Below are 12,786 nucleotides of genomic sequence, written 5' to 3'. Positions count from 1 at the left end.
TTTGTGAGTATGACCTTTTTATCATTCTTTGTGTTTTGCATAGGTGGACACCCTCCTCTTCATCGGCAGCAGCGCACTTTCAGCATTAGTTTCCCTTGTCTAGTGCAGGGCTACCCACTCAAGTCCAATCACTGTTTACATTGTACATCATTTTATAATTTTTGTTTCAACTAGCTTGAGGCTTTTTAGCCGGGGTGTACACTGCCCAAGACTTCAAAGTCGGACCCCAGTGTGACTTTGGTGCAATTTGCATGCAACTTCTTTAACCAAAAGTAGTGCAGGAACCTTTTTCTAAGTCAGAGCGTCTCAAGTCACACAGATTAGAACGGTTCCATTACACTGAATGGGGTCTGATTTCTGATGCGACAAGTGCTCCAAAGTCGGAGTAATTGTCCCATCAGTGTGAACTGGGCCTAATTTTTATTTTGCTACTGTGGGCCAGTTTAGATACTTTCCACTTTTCACCTTCCAGTTAGATTTCCTCCAGTAAAAGCTTCTCTGATTACATTGTTTACCACTCAGCTTTTGTTTTAGTTGTTACTCAGATCTTTCCCCCTGCTTTACCCCCACTCTCTTTCCTCCCTTTGATTTTACCGCTTCCTCTTTTTTTTTCTCCCTTTCACCTCCCTTTACCAACCTGCACCTCTACATTAAGGCTTCACTGACACAGAATAGGATACTGAATTTACACCATACATCGCTTAGTTCTAGTTTCCTTACTCGTGGTATAGGATAAAACATACTGACCTTCACTATACTGTACCTCTTATATGTCTACTAGGGATGGGTGAACGGTTCGGCCTGAGCATAAGTTCGGGCCGAACTTTGGTTGTTCGGATGTTCAGCGAACAATGAACTTTATGCGGTGTTCGTGGCAAATTCGAAAGCCGCTGAACCCAGTTAAAGTCTAAGGGACATTAACATGAAAAACCAAAAGTGCTCATTTTAAAGGCTTATATGCAAGTTATTGTCATGAAAAGTGTTTAGGGACCTGGGTCCTGCCCCAGGGGACATGTATCAATGCAAAAAAAAGTTTTAAAAACATCCATTTTTTTGGGAGCAGTGATTTAAACAATGCTTAAAGTGAAACAATAAAAATTAAATATTCCTTTAAATATCATGCCTGGGGGTTGTCCTTAGTATGCCTGTAAAGTGGCGCAGTTTTCCCGTGTTTAGAACAGTACCACAGCAAAATTAAATTTCTAAAGGAAGAAAAGTTATTTAAAACTGATCGCGGCTGTAATGAATTGTCGGGTCTCGGCAATATAGCCTTGTATGAATTTTGGGGGGAACCCCACGCAATTTTTCTAAAAAAATTTTGGCTCGGGGTTTCCCCTTAATATTCATACCAGACCCAATGGGCCTGGACTGGTGGGGGGAACCCATGCTGTTATTTTCAATGAATTTTATCTATATTGCCGAGACCCAACAATTCATTACACGATCAGTTTTAAATGACTTTTTTTCCTTTAGAAATGTAATTTTGCTGTGGTACTGTTCTAAACATGGGAAATCTGTGCCACTTTACAGGCATACTATAGACACCCCCCAGGCACGATATTTAAAGGAATATTTCATTTTTATTGTTTCACTTTAAGCAGTATTAAAATCACTGCTCCCGAAGAAACGGCCATTTTAACCCAGGTCCCCAAAACTTTTTATGACAATAACTTGCATATAAGCCTTTAAAATGAGCACTTTTGATTTTTCATGGTCGTGTCCCATAGACTTTAACGGTGTTCGCGTGTTCGTCTGAATTTTTTGCCTGTTCGCATGTTCTGGTGCGAACGGAACCGGGGGGTGTTCGGGTCATCATCAATGTCTATTACTGTTTTGTTGTTTATTCTGCCACCTTATGAAAGAATCCTTCCTTGTAATCTTTCCTTTGAGGAGATTGGTTACCCCATTACAGTTTATCTATTTGTTTCTTGTTTGCTATTTTTTTAAAGTCTTAAGGAGGGCTTCTGCCTCCAATAGTTGTACCATTCTTTGGTGTATATAAAGCTTAATAAAATCCTTGTGAAAAAGAAACAAACAGCACAAGAGCTGCCCTCACAAACACAAAATAACCTGGTATGTGACAACAGAAAACAGTGGAGATTATAAAGTATGGTGGTTGTCTAAATCAGGGTATTCCATTTAAATATAAAATGATGCTAAGAGACAAATACGTTTTTTAAGAATTTCAATGACTCCCGATACTAAAGCAGGAGCAATTCAAAGACCACTGAAAGCCTTTAATTTGGCTTTATTTCATAATAATTCCCTTTTTTAAAGGAAAGATATTTTATCGTTATGAAATGTAGCCTAAATGAAGTAAGTACAGGGATCCTGCCTTAAGCTTAAATGTCCCTAAACTAAATTTAGTGTTTGTAGCTACGCTGTAACTGGCCTGAGCTTTGTATATGTTTTTTAAGGTAATTTTCCTCCCAAGCTTTGCCTGGAGAGGATGTAGTGGTGGAAGGCCCTTGCCTCCCAAGCTTTTCCCTGGGGAGGGTGAATTTGCAGAGAGGTGCAGTTTTTTATTTCCCAAGTACCCTGTTTTGGAGAAAGAAGCTAAAGCCAAGAAAGGGTGTCTGTTCTGGTAGCTGTCTATCTAAATAGGAAAGGAAATGTAGATTCTGGGCTCTCGGAATTATCCTGTACCCCTAAAACTCTCATTGTAAGAAACTGAGCCAATAAATTGTAAAAAAAAAAAAAAAAATTAAGGAATTGAAATCTGCCTTTCACCGTCAGTGTGTCAAGTGTTGTTTAGGGACAGTTACAGGGCATGTCACCAGCTGGGAGAACAGAAAAGCTCTTTAAAAAGTGAGCAGCACCTTAGAGGGACATTGCTTCATAATGTTAAACAATGAACTTTCACTGGGAAAATGTGCTCTATTATAAAAACTTTAGGGGAAAGTGAATTTGGTTACTGATAATACAAAAGATATGAATTCTCCAAAGACTGATTTTCCTGTGAATTTAGAGCACATTGTATACAAACTGTGATAGGCATCTCATTTCATGACTCAGAATGCTGTCAACTCTAGTGATCAATAAGTGCTATGATACACAGAGCTATATGCTGGAGATATTAAAAATAAAAGCTTTGTATGTGCTTGGTTTTTCAAAAGCGACTACAGGGTTCCTCTAAAATGACACATAAGCACTTGTAATCTTTTGCAAAAGTGATAAAGATCAAGGGTTGTCAGAAGGCATTTTTGGAAAATAAACTAACTTGATAATACCACTAGAACAAGCCTGTAACCACCAGTATATTGACTGAACCCTTAGTGTGTATGTGTGTGTCATTCTATGATAACACTGATCCCAAGTGGATTAGTCCAGTTGCTTTTATATGTATAGCTATCAATTTGCTGGGTACCCATATTATTCAGTGTTGGACTAGGTACAGATAGCTGCTGGATAGAAGGATCTGACAGCACCTTAGTGAAAAAATGATTGTTTTATATGGTCAATGCTTTACGAATGAACAAGGACTGGTGACTGTGTCAGGGCCCAAAGTCTCAGAAGTCAATATGCACATTAGGCATGAGTTTTGGATGAGATTTGGGGTTGGGTCAGACTTGGGTTCAAGGCCAACCCAGGCCATTCAACATTCACGGACCAGGCAAACTATTTGGCCCATTTTTGGGCAATGTAGACAAAAAGCTGGAGATTATGGGTAGTCATTGATCAAATGTAATTAAGCAGGATGGTTGGGCAGTTTTCTCCCCATTGTCTTGAAACACTGTTAGGAAGGAGACAGATTTGTGGTCTCTGGCAAATTTGTAGTCTCTGGCAGCAGGGGCCATTCTGGAGACTAACTCTGCTATTTACAAAGATCCTGCAGCCTGTGGAGCTGTGTGCCTAACTGCAGCTGCATATAAACATACACTTCCTAACACACCACTGAGTGATCTTTTACATTTATGTATTATACACGGCACTGGTTCCAACAGTGCTCATTACTCATACATAAAAGTGAAAGATCCCACAGCACTGCAGGGCTGTGTGACTTATTGGCTGGGGCTATGTACTGTATGTGTACAAGCTCCAGCAGATAAATTACAGAGAGTCACAGACTTGAGAGATTTTATACCATTATGTTGAGCTGTGGAGCTGTGTGCCTATCTGCAGCTGCATATAAACATACACTTCCTAACACCACTGAGTGATCTTTTACATTTATGTATTATACACGGCACTAGTTCCAACAGTGCTCATTACTCATACATAAAAGTGAAAGATCCCACAGCACTGCAGGGCCGTGTGACTTATTGGCTGGGGCTATGTACTGTATGTGTACAAGCTCCAGCAGATAAATTACAGAGAGTCACAGACCTGAGAGATTTTATACCATTATGTTGAGGCAGTGCTGATTGATCTTTCATACCAGTAAAAGTGCAGTCATCTTATGGAGGGGGTGGGGCTCAGTGCTGGCTGAACCTCCCCTCGTAGAAACACCTAAAATTTGTGCTTTAGAAATTGCATTTACATTAGGGGACATTATACTGTCCCTTAAAAAAATTGAAAATTGTCCCCTTAAAATTCTAATATGGCCATTATCCAGGCATTGACCCTGGATGGCCAGAAAAAAAGAGGGCAGCAAGCATACAGCCCCCCTTCCTGAACCAGGTCAGGCCACATACCTTTTAACATTGGGGGTACCTTGCAAGGGGGTGGTGAATCTCCCCCCCCCCCTTTGCTAGGTACCTTGTCCCAAATATGGAGGTACAAGGACCTCTTCTCCACATCTGGTTCCCCAATACTGATAATAATTGGACACTTTAATTGACAATGGATGTACATCTCTGGATTTACATCTCTTGTCAACATGTGGTCTAGTCCAGGGGTCCAGGGGCACTGTGCAAGGAGTGACTGCCATTAGTGCATGTTAGCATGCTGTCAGGGCTGGGCTCAGCCCTTCCTTCTCTGAGCTGGCCACTCAGCTGTCAGATAATTGCCAGTTCCTATCTCTCCACAGTGACTCACCTGTTGATGATATCCTGCTCGTCAGTCCTGCCTACTTAAGCCATCCAGTCCAGAAGATCTCTGCCTTCACCTTGGTCACATCTCTAGAGATGCTCTTCTGTGTTCCTGTTAAAGACTTGCTTGGCTGACATTCCTTCTGGCTCCAGACCTGCTTGCTGTTCTACTATGCTGTTCTCTGGTTCCCTGACGTTTTGGCTTGTCTGACTATCCATTCCGGTTCCTGAACTCTGGCTATGTTTTGACTACATTTACTCTGTTTACCTTTTTTTATTATTATTAAACAAGTGTGATTTAACTGTACTTCTGTCTCAGTCTGATTCATGGTTTCTGACACATGCATGCCTTGAGATGTGTGTGTGAAGCACTGCATAGTGAAATTGTGTTTTTTTATAGTTTCTGTTTATCTGCTCCTGATCTGCTATTTTTGCCTTCCTCTGTATTACCCAGCTTTCCTTCTGACCTACCCTTGGACCCTGTTGTGGCTTTGGCTTACCTACTTTACTCTTTGTACCGGCACTTCCTTGCGATTACTGACCTTGGCTCCTTTCATCTGCTCTGGTATCATGATGTTCCCCATGTCTGGCTACTGTACAGTGGTCTACAGTTTTCTGACTCAACAGATATGCCTGCAACACCGGCACTCAAGCCAGTCCATGTCTTCACATCTGCTGTTGTGGTAGGCTGGACAGGTGGTGCAAGAGGAACCCCCTATTCAACTCCGCCAGGTATGTAATAATGTGATTGACAATGGATTTACATCAAACCACTTTTAAAGGATTACATCATACTGTTCCATAGCTCCATGTACAGCTTTAAGCATGTTTTTAAAAGATTTGTGTATTTTCAATATTACCTTTAAATGACCTTCTCCCTGCTGAACAGTATTTTGTAAACATTTTTTTGGATTGGCATATGTCTCTCATAGCTGTGCCCAACTCATGCCTTTTATTCAGCAATAGCTTGCCTTTTAGCAATGAAAAGGATCAGAAACAAGAGTTTTTTGCTCCTCTAGAATACAGTAGTGTTCAGTGCTAAGTTTGAGTTTCCCAGAGAGATTGCAAAACCCATCCAGGTTCACTCATCCTTAATGTGCACTTATGCAGCATAATCTGCAACAAAGCTGCCACTTTAGTTAATAGTTCACTGAGTTATTTGCCCATGCCCGAGCCCATGAGTAAATATTTACAACTTTATCAACATCATGTAGCAGCACATGCGTATCTAAAATTTGTCTTCCTTTTTCTGTGAAAGGGAAAGAGATAAGCATGTCAAGCAAAGATTTTGCAGCAAGTTTGGAAATCTTTTTGTGTGCCAAAGAGTGCTGATGAAAGCAGGAAGAACTTATCTTGGGCATGTCTACATAGCCATGTTAACACATAGCAGCAGTTGCAGTAGAATGTAGACAACATTGTCCTGGTGAGGAATCCTGTAATGTAGAAATGTAGATGCTTTTATTGCTGACATCTACTTTTCACAATATTATTTCCGTCACTATCAAACTGATGCAGATCAACAGATCCAGAGTTATGACTCTTTTTTGATGTGCTTGATATGAATACGCGTTTCAGGTCTGCAATTCAGAAACACTTCAATCCAGGAGCAGCCTGGCAATTAGCATTTTCAGGAGGCGAGGTCAGCAATGGTAGACTACATATATTTGAAAGGATAAGTGCACTTCAAGACAAAGTTGATATATTATTTTTGCACTCCTTCCCTTAGCTAAACTAACCTATCCTCCCCAGTTGCATACTTATCTCCTTTTGGAGGTGTCCTGTTCCAAATATTATCCTATAGACATCTATGGCTCTATCTCCTAAGTCACGGGATGCTCATGAGATGGCGCCATAGAATATTATGGGAAGCTAATGTGCAGGCGTGGCCAGCACATATAGAAAAACTGTTTTAAAGTGCACATATCTTTTAAACAATATACTCTGCACTATTCCAAAGAAGCTAATGGAGTCACAAGGTCAACCTGCATACAATAAAGTATAATGACTCCCTACTACAAGCAAAGCTTTTACTCTCAATCGACAATTCATCAAAAAATATCTTTATTTTTATGACCATAAATAGACATGATACAAAAAGCTCCAAATAACAATCCACATTATAACTCTAATTACAATAACAGCATCAACACGCACTATTGTATATAATAACGTATTCTATAAACCATACATATTCAGATAAAGTGATGCCAAATTTAAAAGATATCAAAAAGTGATTGCTTAGCTATCAAATCTTTAGAATAGATTTGGATCCTAATAAACTTAAACACTACATAATTAGCTTTCCTGTTAATACAACATTGTTTAGTACCTGAAATATAAATAAAACCATAACAACACATAACTAGCTGTGTGAAACACTAACAGAAGATAAAAATCACTGAATGATATATGACCTCAAAAGATCTATATTAAACAATAATAGATGAGGTTCAGACTGAAAGGCTCTCTATTCATCACCCAAGCCCGCTGCTCTCTCCCCAACCATGTAAAAAAAAAAAAAAAATGGGCACTCCCACTGCGGAGTGAACCAAGAATTACCTTCTTCCAGTTTCTCTGCATCATATTATTCTTCAAATCATATGGGGAAACAGCAAGAAGGGAAGGTCTAGCCATACATTTTTTGATTTCTCTAATTCAGCCTGCACCAGTGAGAGAAAATCAGTAGATTCCTCCATTCAAGCTAAACAGAGTGTATGGAGGGATGCCCCCTGTTGCTTATTCTGGTCAGACAGCTGCAGAACCCATGGCTGTCTGAATACCCAGAGACTGCATCTGATAGGAAGCAGGGCTTGTCAACTGATCATTTTCCCCAAGCTCAGACAATTTTGAAATTGACTTTTGTCAAACCAGGTAGTGCTGACACTGCCATCCACGGCTTGAACTTTGGCTGATTCAGCATAAATCGTCCAAAATCTTAACTGTGTATGGTTAGCATTTCTCCCCAGCAGATGTATTTTTTGATAAGAATTCTGTTTGCGGCCATGGACCCCGGTCAGGCAAATACACATGCTGCCCTCAAATGCCTCCCTGCGATGTCATCATTTAATAGACTATGACTGTAGACTACAATCCCTTTCAAGTAATAATTTGGAGAGTTCAGCAAAGCACATATGCAGTAGGATGCAAACCAGTTTCTGCTCTCTTGTGACACTGAACTTAGCAGTGCAGACAAACATGGTCTCTTTACCATACTATAGGTTCTCACTATTGCTCTGCATTAGACCACCCTTATACATCCTGTCATGGACCCCCACAGGTGTATTCAACTTTCCAGCAGTAGACTGTCTTATCAGCAGGGATGGCTGTTGGAGGAAATCCCCCCTCCCTCCACCCTGCCCTCAATCTACATTCTAGAAACGCATATACATCCTATAATAGGTTGTTCCCAATGCAGACAGAAACAATAGAACAATGGGATAGAGCCACACCTCAAACAATCTAGTAAAAAGTCTACAACAGTTTATGAGACCAAGCTCATGCAATATTCCAGCAGTCGAAAAGGTGGAATTCATTTATCTTCATATATCTCTTGAGGGATATTGTTCAGAAATATTACTGTCCCAAGTGAATGAACCCCTTCATTCTTTCAACAAAAAAAACACACATATAGAACCCTGGATAACAGGGGTAAAAGGAAATGCTGAGTCCGGTGTGGTTGTACAGCGAGTCTGATTAGTGCAGATCAGACTGAGGTTCTTGTCACCCTGTGCCCCTAATAGACACAGGGTGACTTACACATAGGAGGGGCCGGGGGAGCTGGACAAGGAGTTTCCAGAGCTCTCTAATGTAAGCTGGGTTCCAAAAGCCCTCCGCCCAAAGTGACTCCCATCACACATCATTTAGCTAAGGCCCATCAATTCTTGCTATGTTACTGATGCCTTTTGCATCTCTAGCCAAGCCAAACCAATCCAATGCCAAGCTCCACACCACTAGACAGAGTACCTATTCCACATGAAAGAGGAACTCTGGCTCATAGACAGGGTGTTGCTTAGCAACAGAGCATAGGACCTGCTCCTAATGATATTGCTAGGTGATTCCAAATGTCACAGATTTGCAGACCACAGTTAGAGAGAGTCTACGCAGACCATGGCTGAGTATACTAAGGAGTGGATTCTAAGGAATAGGCGGTCTTTTCCAGAGCTCCTGATGGTGGAGATGGGTTGGTTGCTTCCCACTCCCAGGTCATTACCCCAGTTACTACCATCTAAGGCAAGGTGAGCGAGAGGCTTTGGTGGGGTGCAGTCACTGGAATGATGTGTGGTGGATCAATATGGCACACAGGCTATGAAGAACTGAGTACAGCACAGTATACAGAGGTTCCAGGTGACTGAACACTGTATAGTGTGAAGAATTTCCAGGAACGGGTTGCAACTCAATGTAGAGGATTTCCTGGAGTGCACATCTGCAATCAATTTCAAAGGACAGATTACTGGCGAGCAGAGTGCACAGTGGAACTTCCAGGGACAGGATACTGCTCAACATGCTAAATTTCTATGGATATCTAAGCAGAGTGCATGGGGGACTCCCAAAGACAAGAAAATGAGTCACCAAGAACAGGTTTGATTTGATCACAGCTTAAATAGAGTCACTGATTGCCAGACTATGCAAAGATTGGTCATATACAGTATCATATTAGCAGGTTGAATCAGGTGGTGTCAAAGCTCACAGCCATAGCAAGGTAGGAGCTGTTAACATGTCTGTAGGACTACAAGATAACAGAACAGCTTTAAAGCTGATTTGGAACCCCATGATTGTTCCTTTGAGGACTGGACACTGCTGCAAATTCAAAATACACTGGTAATTTTTTTTTCTTTTATCCAACTTGTTTCCATTGGTAATAAAAATCCATTTATTTTAAGTCACAAAAATTTAAAAAAAGGCAATGTTTAGGTCATTTATTTAAAAGTTTCCGGATGAACTTGCATTGTTTTTATTAATTTGCAGAGACTGTGGACATGCTTTAATACCCACGTGTACTGTATAGCTTCCCAGCACCCGCTACACAACCCTCTAGCAGCATATGGGTTCAGAGGGGCTCCTTTGATATAGGCATTTTCAATTTTGGCCTACTTTCCGTCTGGCAGGCTGGGAGGTTTTCTTACACTTAATTGAGTTGGCTAGTCACTCAAAAGTAAAGATTCAACTCCCAGCAGGGATTACTGTAATTGGCAAACAGAATTTCCTAATGCAATCCTGACAGAAGCAGAACTATTTATAACACCTGTCCTCATAAAGACCTAACAGGGCACCAGCCGATCTTCAAGATCCAGGGTCAAACTTTTTTTTGGATACCTCAAAAACATCTGAGTATGGATGTTTGATGAAGAGAACGCTGATATCTGTGTGTAGGCTACTTAAATACTGCACATTTCAGCATCTATTTGTGGATTCTTGTCTCTAAGAATGAGCTCAAGGGAATTAACCCATCGCTGCTGTGAAAAAAAGCATGTTCAATGAGTGGTTATACTGTATCAGGCTGCTCTTTTTGTTAGCCGTAGAAAATATAATGTGGTGACTGGAGGGATTTGTAGCACTACTTGCAATGTTATTCAGTAATACTATCCAAGTAACTACCATACATATGGGTGTTACAAGTAAAGGCGGAATACTGAAATTAATAGATATGTTTTCAACTAATTATGAACATCCATGAAAACCTACTTTGCTGTTATCAAGTTTATAACATTAATCTGAATCTTTGAGTTAAGTATGTACAGTACATGATGTTGCTAAGTTCCATTGCAATATCATACTAATGACACATTTGGTCCAATACAAATCTGAATGGGTTTTATTTTATTTTATTTGAAAGAGGATTAGTACTATTTTTTTTTCAAAATTCTAAATAACTTATGGTACTATGACACCTGCTGAGATAAAGTGTGCCAAATGGAATATTATTTTTTGTTATATTTGAGTGCATAAACACAAAAATTTGTGCTTTTACATTTAGCATACTTGTCTTTGGTAATACTTTGTGCCTGATTTACTAAAAGGAAAGTTACAAGAGCGGGCATAAATTGCTATAGTAAGTGTACATTGTGGGATTGCATGAGCGCACAGATACAGTATATGCACGCATAGCAAATGCAATCCCTGAACCGTTCTTGCAAATCGTAAACTGATGTTCTATGCAAAGAGTGTGGTCCCAAATCCCAGTTCTGCCCAACTACATTTAATTGGGGAAACCAGCTGTCAGAGAGTAGCCACGTGGGCCTGTAGGGCCAGTTCATACTTGTGCAGATACAACACGTTAAGCTCACCACAGATAATTGCTTCCTTACAAATTAGTAATGGATGCACAGACATGTGAGTTAAAACACAAGCAATATCAAAAATTCCAAATGCCACTGCAAGTGCACAGGTATAGGCTGGCCTGTAAAAGTAGACAGAGGCACAAACCAAACAAAAAAATGTATTAGTGTAAATCATAATAAATTCTTTATAGATATAAAATAAAATTCATATTAAAAAAAGACAACTACATTTAAAATCATAGTAGCATTGAGCACCATTGATAGAAGGAGGTGGTGACCCACACTCAATAGGAATATAAACTGATAACAGCTTGAGAAACTGATATAATATTCAAATGGTTGTGGGTTTCATCATCCTTTCATGCAAAGACTGACATGTTTCGTGTATGCCGCTTTCTCAAGAGCAATAAATATACTAAACATACAGTTGCTACCTCCAATAAAATGAAAACAAACAGTCATGCATATACAATAAAATTGAACTGTAAGGTTAACAAAGTAATCCATATACAGTATCTCACAAAATTGAGTACACCCCTCACATTTTTGTAATATTTTATTATATCTTTTCATTTGACAACACTAAATAAATTACACTTTGCTACAATGTAAAGTAGTGAGTGTACAGCTTGTATAACAGTGTAGATTTGCTGTCTCCTCAAAATAAATCAACACACAGCCATTAATGTCTAAACCGCTGGCAACAAAAGTGAGTACACCCCTAAGTGAAAATGTCCGAATTGGGCCCACTTAGCCATTTTCCCTCCCTGGTGTCATGTTACTCTTTAGTGTTGCAAGGTCTCTGGTGTGAATGGGGAGCAGGTGTGTTAAATTTGGTGTTAACGCTCTCACTCTCTTATACTGGTCACTGGAAGTTCAACATGGCACCTAATGGCAAAGAATGTGTTGCCGATTACGCCATTGAATTCCGTACTCTGGCAGCAGAGACCCTCATGGCTGCTTTTTCTCATGGTCTCTCAGATAACATCAAAGATGAGATAGCAGCTTGAGACATAGCTACAGATCTGGAGAAGTTGATCACGGGTTTGCCATTCTCATTGACTCCAGACTCCGAGAGAGACCTTCCTTTAAGGAGCGCTTGCGAAAGCCTCCTGTACATTTGGCTTCGAGCTTTGCAGTCCCACCCTTGCATACCTCACCTCCCATGCCTCCTGGTACCAAGTCTGCCAGTGAAGTAGAACCCATGCAGTTGGGCTTCACACGTCTCTCTGTGGATGAGAGGGCCTTTAGGAGGAGGGAGAAATTGTGCCTTTATAGTCGCCAGGCAGGTCACTTCTTGAAGTCTTGTCCTACCTGTCTGGGAAATGCTTGCACCTGAGATCCTGTAGAGGACAGACCTTAGGTGGCGTTGTTACGTCCCCAGTTACCTTCAAGCCTTAAGGCTCTAGTTTCGGTTACCCTTTTGTGGTCTGAGTCCTCCATCGATACACAGGCTCTAATTGACTCTGCAGTGCCTTTGTGTCTAAATACTCAATTCCGCTGCAGCTTCATGCCACTCCACTTGCCATTGAGGCTAT

Source organism: Aquarana catesbeiana, linkage group LG02, assembly GCF_042186555.1.
Source record: "Aquarana catesbeiana isolate 2022-GZ linkage group LG02, ASM4218655v1, whole genome shotgun sequence".
In the NCBI taxonomy this organism is placed as follows: domain Eukaryota; kingdom Metazoa; phylum Chordata; class Amphibia; order Anura; family Ranidae; genus Aquarana; species Aquarana catesbeiana.
Note: the sequence above shows the minus strand (reverse complement) of the source record.